General features: G+C 36.4%; 1 protein-coding gene across 1 annotated transcript in view; it reads right to left on the bottom strand.

The window, feature by feature from the left end:
* The window catches only part of CPED1 (cadherin like and PC-esterase domain containing 1), a 311,055-nt gene that overhangs the window by 130,677 nt on the left and 159,923 nt on the right, over positions 1-20,455 (bottom strand). The gene's annotated exons all lie outside the window — the stretch shown is intronic.

Here is a 20,455-nt window from a genome sequence, read left to right as displayed (position 1 = left end):
TGTGGAATCTGTTCTTTGTTTCCCAGTATCCATCTCTCTTGAAAGAGTATTCCTAATTTCTTTTGGTAATTTACTCTTATCCATACCTAGCTCATAGCTAGGATTGACCTTTTACCAGTTCTAGAGATAGATATAATTGGCTTAAGTTAACCAATAGTAAATAGTTGGGTATAAAATATAAGAGATGATGAGATTTGTGCAGACTTTTCAAGAACTTCTGAGAATGTGATGTGAAGATATGAAGTCTGGTATGGCCATAGCCACATGCAGACATGGAAGAGGACCCACAGCTGCCCAAAAGTTTCCAGGTGGAGTCTGAGGGAGAAGTAGCAAGTAGAATGTACAGCAGTGAGATGGAGAGGAAACAGGTAATACCATTTAAGCACTGACTCAAACTTCTCTGGAAGCCAAAAGCATCTCAATTTTCTAGTTATAACATATAGAAAAACCTTTTATTTTAAAATCCAGTTCAAGTTGGGTTTTTAACAGAAGCAATACAAATTATTCTAACCATTATATCCCTTCTCAACCTCTGACCTTCCTCTTCTACACACAGTGACTACGTTTATCATTCATAATATGAGTGAATTGGGTCACATCAGAAGACATAAACTGATGGTCTTTGAGTTGATCTGGCTATAGAATTTTAATTTATTTGCTTGGCTTGCAGAAAGTTCCTTTTAAAAATTATTATCAATATATAAAACTTGGGAGGTTTTCCATCAAAATACAAATATTTCATTTATTTTGAAGAATCAGGAGATCTGACATGCTGGTTATTGCATGGCAATAATCACCTTGAAAAACTTTAATTTCATAGTGGATCCAAAGCTTCCCAGAGAAGGTTAGGTTTGTAGCTCCTACAACTGGTGATGGGTTTGATTCTAAGATGGCCCTTACAGTTCCTGGCCCCTGCTGTACACATGTTCCTCCGGTTATTCATGTGAATACTTGAACTGAGTAGTTGGTGTTCAATTAAAAAAAATTTTTTTTTCTTTATTGATTTTTTTTTTTTTATCCTCACCTGAGGACATTTTTCCATCCTTTGTACAGACAGAGTGGGAGGGAGAGAGAGGAAGGGAGAGAGAGAGAAACATCGATGTGAAAGGGACACATCAAGTGGCTGCCACCTGCACGACCAACCAGGGCCGGGGACAAACTGCAACCGAGGTACATGCCCTTAGCGGGAACCGAACCCGGGTCTCTCGGGACCGCAGGCCGACGCTCTAACCGCTGAGCCAAACCGGCCAGGGCTCTTTATTGATTTTTTTAGAGAGAGAGGAACGGAGAGGGAGAGAGAGATAGAAACACCAATGAAAGAGAACATTGATTGGCTGCCTCCTGCATGCACCCCCCTGGGGATCGGGCCCACAACCTGGGCATGTGACCTGACTGGGAATCGAACTGGCGACCTCTTGGTGCTCAACCACACCAGTCGGGCTGCTGTTCACTTTTAACAGGGCATATGCTGTCCCTTTGCCACGGTTCCTACCACTGCCCATTGCCTCACACTTGTCCGAATTCTGTCATGCATGTTAACCATAACTGAAAGGATTTGTACTTGCAACACTTTATGGTCAATGGGATCTGTCCCAGGTCTCTTAAATTATTCCATTTAAGTATAAACCAAACAAATAAAGCTAAACCAAATGTTAGTCTGGGAAATTGAATCACATTGTGTACATTAAGATTATAAGAATTTATTTGAGGAAGAACATGATTTGATTATAAAAATATCCAAAGCTATGATAACAGGCATTTCACTTTGTGGTAGAGCAGGTTTCTTCATTTGTCATCTGGAGTAAAAATACCTTAGTAGCTTAAGAGCAGCTAATTGAATAACAATATCATGAGCTTGAAAACCAGACAGACCTGAATGTAAGTCCCAGATGTGCCCCTGTTTGCTGTAATGACAGTGCCAATCACAAATGGTTGTCATGTATTAAAGTGATAAAAGGTCCAAGAAGAGAATGTGGTAATAGACATATGTTACAATAGACTGCTCTACTGCATGAGTTTATTCCAGTAGTGTATAATAGTTCTGAGCGAGGAGCTTCAACTTGTCAGGTAAAAATAGAAATAATTTTATTTTTTCCAATAACTGTAACTATCATGCTCCACTCACCAACCCTCCTTTCTTAATGAGCCTGGCTCCCTTAATGATCTTAAAGCCCTGTATCATGACACTTTAGTCATTGCCACTTATAAAAAGTCTCATTTTCATTATGAAGACTTAGGTCTATTCACTAAAACTTTAATTTCATAATGGATCCAAAGTTTCCCAGGGAAGGTTAGGTTTGTAGCTCCTACAACTGGTGATGGGTTTGATTCTAAGATGGCCCTTACAGTTCCTGGCCCCTGCTGTACACTTGTTCCTTCCATTATTCATGTGAATACTGATCTAGGTGTTGCTGTGAAGGGATTTTGCCAATGTAATTAAGGTCTCAAATCAGTTGACCTTAAATTAGGGAGATTAAATCAAGATCTAGAAATCAGAGACAGGGAAGACAGAGACAAATCCTGAGAAAGAGACAAGGTGTAAATTGTTCTCTGTCGCTGGCCTAGGCAATGAAGAGAACCATATGGTAAGGAGTGTGGCCAGCCTCGGGGGCTAGCTTTCAGCCCCTGAGCAAAGAACCCAGTCACACTGTCCTTGGATTTCTGAGCTACCAAACTGTGAACTAGTAAATGGATGTTGTTTTAAACTCCTAAATCTGTGGTGATTTATTACACAGAAATAGAAAACTAATACCAGAAGGTTGGAGATAGTGGATGAGATCTGTTTTCTCATAATTTTCCTAAACCTGCTCCTCTTGATTTGAGTCAGGAGGAAAGAGAGGGAAAAGAAATTCCCTCAGTGTTCATGTCGCTGCTGACCTAGATCACTGCAGCCGATGTGGATGGAGGTAGCCTCAGATAGACCCAGAAGGTGACACGTATGCCAGGAGCAATCAGAGGCTCAGCTTACTTCTCTAGCTGATCTTGATTTATAGGCTCAGGTACCTTTTGTCCCGTTTTAGGTCCCTAATAAGAGAACCTAGTTTCTTATGCCTTCTACAGCTTCAACTCTGGGGCTGCAGCTGGGACAGATAGACCTACAGGTCCTGAGATACATCTCCAGGTATAGATATACATGTATGTCCTTGTCCTTTCATAGCCTGGTTAACCTCACCAACTGCCTTATCTCAAAAAGATCCTTCTCCTTACTAGCACAAGGCCATTTGTCAAGCCCTGCAACTAAGCAGACATCCAACAAGGTAAATAAGCACATTTCTCTCCTTCTTGAAGGCATCTCCAAACTTTGAAAGTGATTTTCTCAGAGAGGAAAAATCATGGACTCCTCTCCCTTTCCCTGTTGTGAGTGAAGAAAAGTAGGTAGCCTTACTTTATGAGTAATACTTTCCCCAAAGGTAATCTCTTCTCTCTCTCTCAGTTCCCTCCTATCACTTGTTGATGAAATCTGAGGATAAGAAGGAGGACTTAGAATTTAGAAACTTTGCATAATTTGGTTAAACTCCAGGGAGAGGAATTATGCCAACACTATTTTCTTATAAATGTAATAATGCATTTTAAGATTACTGAAAGGGTGTATTTATATGAGCTACAACATAAGTTTTTTAACCCTCATCCAAGCATATGATTTTGTTGAGGGGAGGGAGAGAGAGAGAGAGAGAGAGAGAGAGAGAGAGAGAGAGAGAGAGAAGAAAGTAACAACCTTTTGAAAGGTGTCCGGGACAATGCTCCAACCACTTGAGCCACTCAGCCAGAGCTACAGCATAAGTTTTAAAAAATAACATATATTTAATTATGTTATTTATGTTAAATATATTTGAACATATATTTAATTATTATATTTAGCTTGGAAGTATCGTTTAATTTTACAAATACTATTTAAGAATTTTCTTGTTATTAAGCTAAGTGAGATGTTCAAAGACCTAGGATTTAGCCTGGAGAAGCTCACCGTGTGTGTGTGTGTGTGTATGCACGCACGTACATCCATGCACACATGTGTTTGTGCAAGTGAGAAACAGAGAGAGACAAAGAGAGAGAATGAGACAGAGAGAGGCAGAGAGGTAGCAGAGACAGAGAGTAAGCCCCAGGAACAGACTATTAACTAACTGTAGTGTTAGAATAAAGATACCCAAAATGATGTTACCATCTTGAACAATATTGTGCTAATGGTAGAGGAATCCACTCTGTTCAAAATAGGATTTAAATGAGATTGTGAGTGCTTCTTCTGGTAAAAATAAGAGGTAGGTTTGTTTGTTTACTTCTTTGTTTTAATTTTTTTTAATTGATTTTAGAGAGGAAGGGAGAGGGAGAGAGAGATGAAAATATGGATGAGAGAACATTGATTGGCTGCCTCCTGCGTGCCCCCCACCTGTGCATGTGCCCTGACCGTGAATGGAACTGGGGACCTCTTGGTGCATGGGTCGATGCTCAACCACTGAGCCACATCAGCCGGGCAAGAGGCAGGTTTGTTAGAAAAAATACACTTAAATTAAACATTTTAATATTTAAATGTGTATTAGCTCAAATATTGTCTTAGCCTAATGAATCCATGTGTATGTGTGTGTTTTAAGATTTTTAAATTGATTTTTAGAGAGAGGAAGGGAAAAGGAGAGAGAGAGAAACATTGATGAGAGTGAAACATCAATTGACTGCCTCCGGCACAACCCCTGCCAGGGATCCAACCTGAAACCAGGCATGTGCCCTGACCTGGAGTCAAACCAGCGAACCTTTAGGGGCCCAGGATAACGCCCAACCAACAGCCACACCAGCCAGAGCTGTTTTTTTGGTTTTTTTTTAAGTAAAATTAAACAAATAAAAACAAACTTATGAATAAGTCAGGTGTCCTCTTTGATCTCCCAAATGTGGAATATTTTTTAAAGGTGACCATCATTCTCCACCCTTTGATCCACGGGGCAGTTTTCAAAAAACTGAGTTTTACAAATCAGAAGAACGAACTGCATACATGTTTTTATTCTTCTTTGAATGTGAAATTTAAAATGTGTACCATTTTTTACTATACCCGATAAAAAATGAAATCTTTATTTTGTGGGTCTGCAAAAGCAACTTTTGAAGTCGGATGTATCTATCAACATACTTATTAGAGGCATTATCCCCCTACAGTTTTGGAGAGAATCTAAAAACCAATACCAGTATGGTTTAGATATTCATAATTGTTTACATATGTTTCAGTAACAAAATATATTTGGGGGGGGGGGAGTTGGCGCTTTACTTTTAGGATTTGTGACAGCTGGAAATGATTATCGTTGTGGGTAAAAGTGTTCTAACTGGATAATGGTGTTAAAAAGAATAGCCCTGGCCAGTTTGGCTCAGTGATTAGAGCATCAGCCTGCGGTCCAGAGAGACCCGGGTTCAGTTCCCACTAAGGACACGTACCTTGGTTGCAGTTTGTCCCCGGCCTTGGTTGGTCATGTGGGTGGCAGCCACTTGATGTGTCTCTTTCACATCGATGTTTATCTCTCTCTCTCTCTCTTCTTCTCTCTCCCTCCCACTCTGTCTGAACAAAAAATGAAAAAATGTCCTCGGGTGAGGATTAAAAAAAAAGAAAAAGAATATAATATCCCAGAATCCTTCCTTCTAATATGGAACACATATTATTTTATTTAGTTGAATTACATAAATGAGAATTGACTATTGTCTGGTCAGTTTCACATGGAGGTGTCTAAAGAAATAAGTTCTCAGAAGAAGCATCAAAAAGAAAATTATTGTGATTTATTATTATAATTGTTCTTGTTGTTATACAGACAAATGTAGTAATCCTTTTAAGATCTAGACAGTTAATAGTACACATATGGCAGTGATAGATTCTAATTAAATATATAAGAAAAGGGACATTGTTTCCAATCATGGTATAATGTATCAAATACCTTGAAGTTGTGTAAAAATTATTTTCATATTTGCTAATCCAGAAACAAATGATGATTAATAAGGGATTGTGTGTATCCCAGACTATGTCAAGAGCCAAGAGGAAACAGGGTTCAAAGGAAATTCATCTAATATTTGTGCCCTGGTTATAAAAGGGGTGAGAAGCTGTTCATCAGCGGCATGTGTCCAGTTGGCAGGGAGGGCTACAGGCCAGGCGAGGGGTTACTGTGATCACAGATGAACTCAGCATGGGAAAGAGGATGCCAGAGAGTCCCAGGCAGTGCATGCTATTTTGGGGGCTTCACACAAATCATTATTTTTTCATTCTGTGACAGTATTGACACAGACAAATGTATTTGTTGACTGGCTATTGAATATTTGTAGAATACTAAAGTAAGTCTCATCCTTGGAGACATCATTCAAGAATTTTTTGAAATAATGATTTATAACTATGAGTAAGTATGATGCCTTCCTTTTGTCAAAAAAAATTTATGGTTTTTAAATTTTGTTATATCGAGTGGATGGCACTAAGTCTTTATAAATAAGGGTATGAAATAGCAGAGTACATATTCTAAAGAAGAAATAGGGTCTTCTTTTGAGTCAAAGAGTAGTCAGCAAATTTGCAATTCATCATTTATTTTATAAATTTAGAAACAGCAGTTTTGCATTAGAGACTTTCTTAAGGACACAGAGCTGGCTCCAGTCACTCAGGAAACATGTCTAGGTCTGGGTTCCAACAGCCCTTTTACATAAGGAAGCACAGCTTCCAGGATGTTTGACAACCAGCCCACTGGCTCTCATCCTCACTCTGCCACTTCCAGGCAATGGATCTTGGTGTACTGTTAAGGATGGACCTTGACAAATTACTGAGATTGACTCATATGCAGGGTGAGGGATTAGACATCCAAGGTTCCCCCAACTCTGAAGTTTAGTATGACAATGGAATATAAAATTCACAGATAGCCTATGGGACTATCGAAGCTAGAGATACGCCCATCTGTGCACACCCTCCTCTGCAGACTCTTCCCCATTTACAGCTTTGGTTACTTGAGCCCTTCCCGTACACGTAATTTTTGCATGGCTCCCTGAAATACTTGCCCCTTGCTTAGGACCCTCCTCCTATATTAATAATAGTATGTATTAAGAGGATTTTCCCAGTTTTATTGCAATATAACTGACAAAGGATTTCTGAAGGTTCCCTATAACCTAACCTCACTTGAAAACTTTCTTCTATAGAAAAAAAAAAATTGACAAGTTTAAAATAATAACCTACAAATTAGCTTTTGGAGCCCATGCCTTTTAGAAACCAAATGCTTATTTCAGTAATCTAGTTTTGGAGTGAAGTAGAGTGGCTAAGAGCATAGCTCGTAAGTGGTAGAGCTAGAACCAGGCCTCCTGGGTTCAAACATGGGCTCTGCTACTGTAAGCTATGTGACCTTGAGCAAGTTCTCTGTTTCTCTGCTTCTCCACCTGTAAAATGGGGATTACCAAGGTATCTACCTCATATTGTTTTTTGTGTTTTTTTTGAGAATTGGGTTAATAAATGTAAAACAATTAGAATAGGACTTGGCACATGATAAGTGCTGAGAAAATGTTAGATACTACGTATTTTAAGTATTCTCAAAAATGAAATTCTAATCTATGAAGATGTAATTGATATTTGGAAATATCCAAAAGTTATTTGGAACAAATTCTGATTTTTAAAAAGTGAAGAGAGTTTAGCAGTTTGAGTCAAAATTATGATGTCAATATATATGATGAGACTCATTTTATCATTTAGTTTTTTTTTATCAGGTATAAATTTATTGTCTTGAAGGGATGACTTTCAAAATGAGAGTTTTCTTAGATTATACATACTAAAAATTAAATTACATTATGGCTATATCTGTGCCTGATGACACACAAGTACTGTCATTATCCTTCTATGCTCATTTCTAAAAGTGGCATTGATCTGTTCACCTTTAATGGAATCTACCAAATAATATTTATGAAGGATATTCCTGTATTTGGCCAAAAACAAACCCAAAAGTCAATTTCTCTTCTTTTTGGTAAATGACTTGAATTCTCAGTCTCTCAGTTGAGGTTGCAAATAAGATGACTTACAAAATTGTGCAACTATCAAAATTAAAACACATTTCAGAAAAAATTTTACAGTCAATTCTGGGATTTTTGTTCTATCACATTCACTATAAAATTTTCAGTGTAATTTATTAGCACAGGTGGTTTTATCGTTCAGCAAAGTCTTTTTCATTTTTATATTTATTATAACAAAACTAAAATATAAGCAATTTAAACATCTCCATTTCAGTTTACTAGATCTCAGTAGGGAAAAAAAAATCCTGTTTTAAATGTTCCTCTTATACAAGCCTGAAAACATATTTTATCTATTTATGTTCTGCAAACATGTATATTAAGCCCTTCCTGTGTCCAAGCACTATTACAAGTTCTTCACAATATTAACTCAGTTTTTACTTAAAACCACCCTGCAAGGTCGGTACTATTGTATCCCTATCTGACAAATTTGCCCAAGGTCTCCAACAGCAAGTGGTGAACTATGACTCAAATCAGACAGCACAAATAATGTTTTGATCAAAGTACTTGAAAGAGTTTATGTCATTTAAAGAAAATTCTTCTCTTTCTACTATTTCTTGAATCTTTGAAATCTGGCTCTCTTAACTATATCAGGAATTTAATTTTAAAAGAACCCATCAGGTCGAACATCCCATATGCAATATTGATTTTCCAAATCATTAGGACTGGAAATATCATCCTCACGCATGTGGGGCAGGACGGGGGGAGAGTAGAAGAGGTAAAAACCCAGAAGAGTCAGTGAAAGTCTGCACCACATTGCTGAAGAATGAGATCCCAAAGCAATGGAGGGCCACTTGGGTAAGGAGGCCTGATCTGCTTTGAAGAGTGAGGTCATGCTCAAGGCTTTAAACTCATTAGTCTTGCCTTAAAAAAGGATGTGAGTAAAAAAGAAAAAAAGACAAATTAGTGGCATTTTCAAAAGAAGTTAAATATATCAGGCAGTAAAGTATCCTAATTCTGCCTTCAGGGAACATATGTCAAACCAGCTTGTAGTTCTACATTTGGTGAAACCATCTGCAAGGAATACCTCACCCCTTGTTCTTGTTCCTACAATACATGCAATAGAAAGAAATGGTCCAGTTGGTCAAATGCATCTGGAAATTTCCTAAGCATTACCAAATTGAGACATTAGGCCAACCTTTCTTTGAACAAAAAGCAATTTATTATTGCTGCTGAAAGAAAGCACATTAATGGTTTTGACTAATGTGGACAACATAAATAGTTCAAATAACATATTATCAAATTTACCTGTGTTTTTAGAATCTTCTGAAATTGCTTTAATTTGTCTTATACAGAACCAAACTCTATTGTTTGATGAAGCCAACTTCTGAGACTTTGAGAAGAAAGCAATGGTAGCCTCTCATAGATGTTTATTTCTAAGGTAATATTAAATTTAGTGGCATTTTGCTTTGAGAAGTATAATAATTGCTGATTCTTGGTGCTAACAGAAATCACTGAAAACCACACATAATTCCAAAATGTAATATTGTTATATAGATACTAATTTAATTACCATTAAAATTAAAAATGGAATAATATATGTAAACAGTACAGTTGCAAGGACAAAGTAGGTGTTCAATAGATTTAATTATAATCGTGTATATTTATGCCAGAAATGACTGACCTTAGTATATATGTTGCTGTAGTTACATTCTGCTTCATATTGTAAGATACTAGGATAAGAATTTTTTACCTAGGTTTTTCCATACTTCTGAAATTATAACATCATTAGGTATGATTATACATTATTTCTCGAGACAAGTGATCAAAACTCCATCAGATATTCAAAAGTGTACATTGTTTCCTGTGAAATGTTAAGAAACACTAGCTCAGAGGATTCATTTGCTTTAATTTGTCTTACACAGAGCCAAACTCTATTGTTTGATAAAGTCAAAAAATGTCTTTTTAAAAAATAAGTCATGTTCTAGTCTTGGTTTGGTAGGAGGAGGAGGACTTGTAAAAATGTTAAACCTAGTACCCAACATCTGTCCCCTCTCTCACCACCATCCTTGCCATCCTGGTATATACCATTACTGTAGTTAGTTTGAACTTGAGAAATGAGGATGAAAATGGAGAAAAAGAGACAGAAGATCCAGGGGCTCTTTGGAGTGACTAAAGCCCGCAAAGAAGTGGATATTAGGAATTAGAGTTACCAAAAGAACTACGTTTATCAGCTTCTTTTGTAGTCACGGGTCTTTCTTATTTATTTATTTATTTATTTATTTATTTATTTATTTATTTACTTACTTACTTATTTACTTATTTCCTTTATTAATTTTACAGAGGGAGAGAGAGAAAGAAACATCGATGAGAGAGAACATCAATTGGCCACCTCCTGTGTGCCCCCTCTGGGGATTGGGCCCACAACCTAGGCATGTGTTCTGACCAGTAATGGAACGGGCTGCCTCTTGGTGCATGGGTCAATGCTCAACCACTGAGCTACACTGGCCGGACCACAAGGTCTTTCAGAGTTTCAAACATTACAGTTGAAATCTTGTTATTACAACTGGATTGTTTTATTGAAAAACCTCTCATGGTTCCTTTCTATTTTACTATCCAGTTCAGAAATCAGAAGACTAATTCTCAGAATGCCAAAACATAAACTTCAAATGAAAATGAGTATATACAGCAAAAGGCTATCCTCAGGGGAACTTCTCTAGATCCTGGCAGAAGCCAGGAAGATCCAATTCTCTTCCACATTGTATTGGCATTACCACACTAACGGTAGTAAAAGTTTGTTTCTTCGTGTAAAGGAAGCAGATGTGACTTGGAGAAACATGGAGAACAGATGTGCTGAGCAAAAATCTTTATTTGAATGGTAATTTATCTGACCATAAGTTACATAAACTCATGGGATGAGTGTTTAACATGACTATTTTTCAGCTTCTTAGAAAGCTAATTTATATAAGTGCTAAAATAGATCATGAATTAAAGAATGCACCCCCTCACCTTTGCTTGCTTTTTAAGAAAACTGTGCTAAACAAAAATGTTCTAGCCTTCAATGCATGTCAAAGCTCACTGGCCATAAGAAGGTCTTCACATTTGGAATGCCTGGGTGTGCAAACTGTTCATGGGAATAAAATTTCACTGTCTTCATTGCAACATGGGCTTTTGAAGAAGCTGGTAAAAAATTGCTCCATCCCTACACACAGAATTTGAAACACTTGCAAAGGCTAAGTGTTTATTATAAGTCAAGGGCACATAACAAGACTTGAAAGAATGCCTATTGCCCAGGTTACTGATGATGAAATAATGCCTCTGCTGTAGATCCCTCAGAGTGAAGTGTGAGAGTGGGGACAATGTCTCTATGAGGCACAGTGGGAACAGTGCCTAGGGTGCACAATACTTTTAGGGGTCCAGAAAAATGAATTTTCTTTAAAATTAGAAGAAGAAAAAATAAACCTTTATGCAAAGAAAATAGTGTCTATACATACTTTTTAACACTCAACAAAAATAAATTTTATTTAATCCTTCAATTTAGTGTTTTTCAATAATTAAAGTTACTTATAATGTTTCTCTTTAATGGAACATAAAAATAGAATTTGTTTTTAAATTATAGATGCTTTTATTTAAATTTTTTCAATTACAGTTTACATTCAATATTATCTATATATAATGTCAACATATTCATTTTCATATCAGAATTGTTTTAAAATATAACTTTAAGTATTTTTGTCACAGACAGAGCCCAGGACTTATGAATGTCAAAAATGCAGCTCTGTGGAAAAGCCCAGATCACTCACTCTTCTTTCTAACTCCAAACTAGTTCTCCTATCCTAATGCTTTCAAACTCCAGCATCCTCAGTATTATTGGCTCCTTCTTTTTTTTGCTGTTCTCTCCTTTCCCCTTCTCTTCCTTCTCTATATACACTTACACATAAACCATAGAGGTGCAACTGGACAAAAAAGTTTTGATGATGATGATGATGATGCTAATTCAATATAGCCCAGCTGGTGTGGCTTAGTGGAGTGAGCATCATCCCACGGACTGTGAGGTTCTAGTTCAATTCCCACTTAGGGCAGATACCTGGGTTTCGAGCTTGATCTCCAGTAGGGGGCATGCAGGAGGCTGCAGATGGATATTTCTTTCTCACATCAATGTTTTTCTCTCTCTCACTCTTTCTCTCTCTAAAAAATCAATAAAAACATTTTTTTAAAAATGTATTGACTGAGCACTTAATCATTCATTAAGCGTGTGCTAAAACTTTGCATTTATGATCTAATTGAATCCTCAGTACAATTTTCTAAGATAGGTACTATTACTAGTTATGTCCTTAAAGAGAAAGAAACAGATCTTGGGGCGCTTAAATACCTTATACTAGGACACACCACCAATTATGCCAGTTAGAAGCAGAGCTAGAACCTCACCTTGGGTTCCCTTGATAGCAGTTTTAGGCATGATCCTTGGAGTTAGTCCATGGCTTTTAAAGAACCACTAGGTTAGAAGAATGTCCTAAGATACTTTGTTAATATGTAGAATTTTCTCTGATAAAAATATTTCCAAAGACGAAACAGACTCTTACTCTCTTTATGGAGCTAGAACAAATTCTGACTTGCAATAAAAACACTGAGCATTTCTAGCCTGGCCAGTGTGGTTCAGTGGTTAAGCATCAAACCATGAACTAAGAGGTCACCAGTTTGATTCCTGGACAGGGCACATGCCCAGGTTCTGGGCCAAATCCCCAGTGGGGGACATGCAGGAGGCGGCCAATCAATGTTCTCTCTCATCGATGTTTCTATCTCTCTCTTCCTCTCCCTTTTTCTCCCTCTCAAATCAATAAAGAAATAGAAAAAAAATTAAAATAACAAAACAAAAAAAACACTGAGCATTTCTCTACAACAGATGCTATTGTTGAAAAATTAAACCACGGGTACTGAAAATGGTGGTGGAGTGAATGGAAGCTACGCAGACCATCTCCCAGGACCAAACTGAAATTACAAATAAAATAAAGACAAAGCATCGGGAAAAACCAACAGAAACACATCTGGAGAGAACCTGTATAACCAGGAACAGAAAGAGGACACTAAATCAAGCTGGGTAGGAACTGTGGAGGCATGAGAGAGGGCAGGTTGGGAGCCCATGCACAGCAGCTGAGGGCTGTTTAGATTGTGATCAGTTTCCTTGGGGTTAAAATCCCAAGCTGGTTCCACAGAGCAGAGTGCTGGGACAGAGCACTAAATTAGCTACAGCCACTCACTTTGGGCTTCAGCAGAGGGAGAGCAGACTGGACTGGAACTGTGTGGAGGGACTCAGGAGTTTGGAGAGCTGGGAGGGCACCTGGAGTTTTGTGCTGAATCACTCCCTCATAGGATAGTAGCCATATTACTCAAAGAGCCCCTTCCCATAAAGAGAAACTAATAACTCTCAGAAAGAGAAACTAAGAAATCAATCCCATGCAGCAAAAAAATTAAGACACCTGGAAATAAACTTAACCGAAGAGGTAAAGGACCTATTCACAGAAAACTATAGGACATTAAAAATAAATAAATAAAGGAAGATATAAAAAAGTGGAAGCATATACTTGTTCCTGGATGGGAAGAATTAATATTATTAAAATGTCCACACTACCCAAAGCAATCTATAGATTCAATGCAATTCCCATTAAAATACCACTGACATATCTCAGAGAACTAGAAAAAATACTTCAAAAGTTCATATGGAACCAAAAAATACCCGGAATAGCCACAGCAATCTTGAAAAAGAAGAACAAAGTAGGGAGAATCATAATACCAGATATCAAGTTATACTACAAAGCTATTGTAATCAAAACAGCCTGGTACTGGCACAGAACAGGCATATAGATCAATGGAACAGAACAGAGAACCCAGAAATTGACCCAAGACGATATGCCAATTCATATTTGACAAAGGTGGCAAGAGCATACAATGGAGTAAAGACAGCCCCTTCAGTAAATGGTGTTGGGAAAATTAGACAGCTATATGCAAAAAAATGAAGCTAAACCACCAACTTACACCATACACAAGAATAAACTCAAACTAGATAAAAGACTTAAATGTTACCCGTGAATCCATTAAAATATTAGAAGAGCCCTGGCCGGTCTGGCTCAGTGGTTAGAGCATTGGCCTGAGGTCCAGAGAGACCAGGGTTCAGTTCCCACTAGGGGCGTGTACCTTGGTTGCAGTTTGTCCTCAGCCCTGGTTGGTTGTGAGGGTGGCAGCCACTCGATGTGTCTCTGTCACATTGATGTTTTTCTCTCTCTCTCTTCCTCTCTCTCCCTCCCACTCTATCTGGGCACAAAATGGAAAAATGTCCTCAGGTGATGAAAAAAAAAATAGAAAAAAATGTAGGCAACAAAATTTCAGACATCACACACAGCTGAATTTTCACTGATACAACGCCTAAGGCAAGAGAAACAAAGGAAAAAATTAATACATGGGACTACATCAAAGTAAAAAGCTCTGCACAGCAAAAGAAACAAGCATCAAAATGGGAAGGGAATACACTATATGGGAGACCATAATTGCCAATGATACATCAGATAAGGGGTTAATTTCCAAAATATATAAAGTACTCATACTACTCAACAAAAAGAAGACAAAGAACCCAATTAAAAAATGGGCAGAAGACCTAAATAGACACCTCTCCAAAAAAGACATACAAATGGCCAAAAGACCTATGAAAAAATGCTCAATGTCACTAATCATCAGAAATATGTAAATTAAAACAACTATGAGGTATCACCTCACACCTGCCAGAATGGCTGCCACCAACAAATCATCAAACAACAAGTGCTGGTGAGGGTGTGCAGAAAAGGGGACTCTAGTACACTGCTGGTGGGAGTGCAGATTGGTGCAGCCACTATGGAAAACAGTATGTTTCCTCAAAAAATTAAAAATTGAATTGCTATTTGACCCAGTGATACCACTTCTAGGAATATAGCCTAAGAAGCCTGAAACACTGATCAGAAAGAATATATGTACTCCTATGTTCATAGCAGCACTATTTACAATTGCTAAGATCTAGAAACCGTCCAAGTCCATCAAAAGATGAATGGATAAAAAAGCTGTGGTACATATACACAATGGAACACTATGCAGCTGTAAGAAAGAGAGTTCTCTCATCCTTTGACATAACATGGAGGGACCTGGAGAGTATTATGCTAAGTGAAATAAGCCAATCAGAGAAAGACAAATATCACATGGTCTCACTTATTTGTGGAATATAATGAACAAAATAAGCTGATGAACAAAATAGACGCAGAGACATAGAAAGGAGTACCGTTCAGACTGACAAACCTCAGAAGAGGAGTGTTGTGGGGAGGGATGAGATAGGTCAAATAACTTATATGCATATATGCATAACCAATGGACATAGACAACAATCCTGAGAGTGGTAGGGTTCGGGAGGAAGGTGTCTAGGGGGGAAAAAGGAGAAACATTTGTAACAAAAATAATTTAATTAATAAAACAAAAAAGAAAGAAAAATTAAATCACGTTTCTCTAGTATATCGAGGTAGGCAAGGCAATTGTTTACCACTAAAATGAGTATTAAATTGTAATTACAACTTTGGAAATGAACCAAGCTTGTTATTCAGCAATTACTGATAAATGCTTTTCTGTTATTATGAATATTTGCTAATATTAGACAATTATAACTTGAGTTGTTCAGTAATAGTCCTCTTTGGTGTTGGAAAGGTACAAAAGTAAATGGGAAAACTGTAGATTCCTAAATGCTACAACTAAAGTCATTCACACATCATTTAATAACTCAGCATCTAGATTGCTAATTTTTTTTTTTTAAGAAAGCAGCAAATGCCAGCTTTAAATGTGTAGCTAAATGCTGAACAAGACTTTTTTCAAATGGTAATTTCTTGTTCCTTTTATTAATAGCAATTTATTTAAAATGAAAATTGTTTCTAGAAATGAATGCTTGAAACATATTCTCCTATATTTCTGTTATATGACTTTTCTGTAGATTTAATTTATGGCTTTATTCTGGCAAAACACTTTTGGGGCAAAATGTATATGAGACCATAGATCATCTATGGAAATCAACATCTGTGGATGCTATATTGTTATCCATGTAAAAAAATTTTGATTTGGAAAGAGATATTAAAGGAAATATTTCCTACTAGTATCTTAATTTCCTTAGAACATAAATATATTTTATTAATTCCTAAGCATGACATATCCCAGCCATAATAACATTTTATTACTTTCTAAATCTTTCTTCCTAAAAGTAAAACATTATGCTATTTATAGGTAAATCTAAGTGAAATAACAGTCTATGTATATTATATGACTTTTGGACATTTTATTAAGAATCATATATTTTTTTGTTGTTGTTGTTAATCCTCACCTAAGGATTTTTTAAAATTGATGTTTAGAGAGTAGAGAGGAGGAAGAGGGGACAAAGAGAAACATCGATGTGATAGAGACACATTGATTGGTTGCCTCTTTTCCGTGCACAGGTCAACTCTCCAACCACTGAGAAACACCAGCCAGGTCAAGAATCATACTTTCTATAAATGAATGCATATTTTTATTAGAATAATTACATTAGACAGAAAAGAAAGCATATTAATAAGCAGAATAGTATCACTGACTGCAGAAATGGTGAAAAATATATGGATGAAAAAAAGATGAGAATGTTGATTCTTCAACCTTTAGCATTGAAGGATTACCTGCAACTAATTCATACTACTAGAGATTATGTAGATTTCCTACTAGAAAGTAGAAAAATAGGACCTTTCATTGGTCTCTATCAGTGGTTCTCTACTCGGGTTGATTTTGCCCCTGAGAGGACATTTGGCAATGTCTGGAGACATTTTGGGTTGTAACCGCTTGGAGCGGGTCACACTACTGGAGTCTAGAAGATAGATGCCAGGAATGCTGCTAAATAAGCACCCTACAATGCACAGCATTATTCTCTCAAATAAAATATTACCCAGCCCCACTATCAATAGTGCCAAGGTTGAGAAACCTTGTTCCAAATCTAGTTGTTTAATATAAGTCAAATAAATTAGCCCTTTCTCCCTCACTGGTACTAACTGAACTAAGAATTGCCTCTGTGACAAACCATGTACAAATTTAAATTGGTAATATAATTAGAAAGAGACACTAAACTCAAATAGTTAATTATGGCTAAGTAGGCACTTCACAATGTTTGAGCACATAAAAGATATAAAATGTCCAGCAACAATTAATTCAATTATATTATTATTCACCAAAAAGTCATAGTAATTGATTTTTTAATTGACTGGAAAGCCTCATATCTGCTTTCTCTTTACTGTTAGTTTTGGTGAACGGATCAAATGAGTAGTTGGCGTCAAGAAAGAAGGTGAGCGAATGAAGGAAGGAAGTAGAAATTAAGATGCTGACTAACCACCAGTTAGATTCTCTTTTTTGGTTATTTGAAGGTAGATTGCTAGAGTTTTTTTCAAGTTTAATAATGGAGTCCATTAGGCCAAAATTGAACTTGAAATGTAAGGAGGAATTGTAATTTTTCTTCTTAGCCAATAAATAAAATATAATTACAGTTCAATTCATTTCCTTTTAGGTTCTAGGTAAGGCTTTAGAGATTCCACTAGAACCTCCTATCATTTATTGCAATAGTTGACTCTGAATTTCAACCTTAAGAATATAAGAAGGGAAGTCACTGTGGATATTGACAGTAAAGAAAAACAATAATTCTGAAGACCAAAAGTTTTTAAGTTTCATAATGTATCTATTAACTTAATTTAAAAATTCTCAAATACCTGAGAAGTGATAGATGATAAGAAATTTTATCCCTCACTCTTTGTATTCTATACTTCATCATGGTATCAATTGCAATGAAACCTAAAGACTCTAATGAAATTAAACCTAAAAGAAAAATAAAGAAAAGGGTCTCTGGATTAGAATTTTTTTCTAGTGAGAAACCTCTGCTACTGACTTCTCCCAATTCCTAATTAAGGGTCTAAATCAATCTACATTATTTATTCATTACTTGTTCAATCATTTGATAGTTCCCAAAAGTAAGACTAAAAAATGTTAGTGCTTATTAGACACTTATACATGTTATAAAATATAGTACTACTGTAGGACCACACATAAACTTTAAATTAAGACCTGGAAATGATTCTTATAAGTGACTGAAATACTTTCCTTCAATCACCTTTAGGATACATCCCACAAAAAATTTCTAATATTTTCCTTCATATTATAGTAACAGATGCCTAATATGATCTATTGTCTAAGGTAATTGCATGGTAATTAACTTGTTCTAATCAATATAATATTTGAGAAGGGAGGCATATTTTGGAAAATAATACATACTTCCCCACTGATGCTTTTTTCTTATGTTATTGAAGTATAATTTATATCCAGATAGATCATTTACAATGGTCAAATACATTTTATATACAGTAAATTATATAAATCTTAAGAGCATACATTTTTATATATCTAGATACCAACTGGTTATATATGTAACCACTACCCAGGTTAAGATATCGGACATTGTCCCAAAAAGTCACTCATGCTTAGAGGTATCCACACCTTCTAGATAAGCACTATTCTGATTTCTGTCACCATAAGTTAGTTTTGCCTGCTCTTAAATTTAATGTAAATGTAATACAGTATGCCTTATGACTGGCTTCTTTTTCTCAACATATTGTTTTAGAGATTCATCCATTTTGTGTGTATCAATACACGTAAAGTATCTCAATAATATTATGTTAAGTCTGTTTATCTTTTTTCTTATTGAATTGTTTACAGCTTTGAGCTATAATAAAGACAACTAATATTTAGAAATCTTGTACTTGAAATAAATGAGCTATTAAGTCATTAAAAATCAGGAATAAGCCTTAAATGCATACTACTAAGTGAAAAAAGCCAATCTGAGAGGCTACATACTGCATGATTCCAATTATATGACATTCTGGAAAAGGTAAAACTATCAAAAGATCAATGGTTGCCAGGGGTTAGTGGGAAGTGGGAGGGATAAATAGGCAGAGCATAGAGAACTTTTAGGACAGTAAAAATATACTGTATGATTTTACAATAGTGGATATATATCATTATACTTTGTCCAAACCCATAGAGTATACAACACCAGTAGTAAACCTTAAAGAAAACCATAGAATTTGGGCAATTATGATGTGTCAATGTAGGTTCATCCTTGTTAAAAAATACACCATTCTTGTGAGTGATGTTGATAATGGGGAAGGCTGTGCATGTGTAGGAACAGGGAGTATGTAGGGAATCACTGTACCTTCCTCTCAATTTCATTGTAAACCTAAGTCTGCTTAAAAATAACTTATTTTAAAAGTTATAAAAAAGATTTCCAGGTTATATCTTTTGATGGACATATGAGTTCATTTATCTTGGATATATAACTAGGAGAATTACTAAGTTGTAGGTTATAGGTATGTCTACCTTTAGTAATACTGCCAAAGCTTTCCAAAGTGAGCAAACATTTTACACTCTGCCCAGCAATGTATCAAAGAAAAATTGCTTCACATCCTCCCCAACACTTGGTATTGTCAGTCCCTTTAATGTTGTGTATTGTTTAGCGTGAGTAGTGGTATCTCATTATAGTTTCAGTTTGCATTTCCCTGATGACTAATGAGTTTGAGCATCTTCTCATATGCCTTTGGCATTTGGCTATCCTCTTCCTAAGAAGTAATCCTTTCTCTCCTAGGTCATGGGGAGCTGCAAATATTAGAAAAATATCAGATGGCACCAGCAGCCCAAGGGGTTACCTACTGATATGGCTGCCAATCTCCACTGCCACCTCTTGCTCCCACTCATCCCATTTTAGGATTCCAGGTTTGTATACAGGGGCTTCTCCCCAGTTGTCTTCCTTGGGCAGTTCCTTCTGCCAGCAGATCAGGGCAACACCACTTTCTGGAGGACAACAGTATCTGCTTGCCTAGTTTATTCTCTTTGGACTCCAAAATATTATTCCATAAGTAGAGCAAACTGAAATGTAGCTGATGAGAGGAACATGTTTTGAAATTATCCCCATGGTCTAACCCAATGTTTCCTCAACTGTGTTGCACAGAAGAATATTTAATAGCTATTGCACAGAACAAATGCCAAATATGTTTGGAAATGCTATATACTCTATATTCTCCTTTTGAAGACCTGCCATTTCAATTAATCTTATAAAAGGTTCAGAGAAGTCCTCCAATAAATAAACCCACTTAACTTGGTTTAACCATTGCTTCCTGGAACTCTACTCTTCCACCTTTTAAGTATACTTATTATTATCTTTCAGAATAATGGTTCTGTCCTTCCTGCGTTAGAGCAATCTTTAGACCAATGTGAAATTCCCTCTAAACAGGTGATAGTTCATAAAATAAAGATATGTGTTTCCTTGAAAAAGATAAATCTCAGTCCTGGGTACCCTTACAAAATAATATTAAAATCTGGGGAATAGAAGAGATCGTGTTGGTGATAGGCTGAGAAGGGAGAATACCATATTTGGCACTACATTTAAGAAAATGTGGTATTTCCATGCCAC

This window comes from Molossus molossus, unplaced genomic scaffold, assembly GCF_014108415.1.
Source record: "Molossus molossus isolate mMolMol1 unplaced genomic scaffold, mMolMol1.p scaffold_m16_p_7, whole genome shotgun sequence".
NCBI classification, from domain to species: domain Eukaryota; kingdom Metazoa; phylum Chordata; class Mammalia; order Chiroptera; family Molossidae; genus Molossus; species Molossus molossus.
The sequence above is the reverse complement of the archived record's forward strand: the minus strand, read 5'-3'. Positions and strand labels throughout refer to the sequence as shown.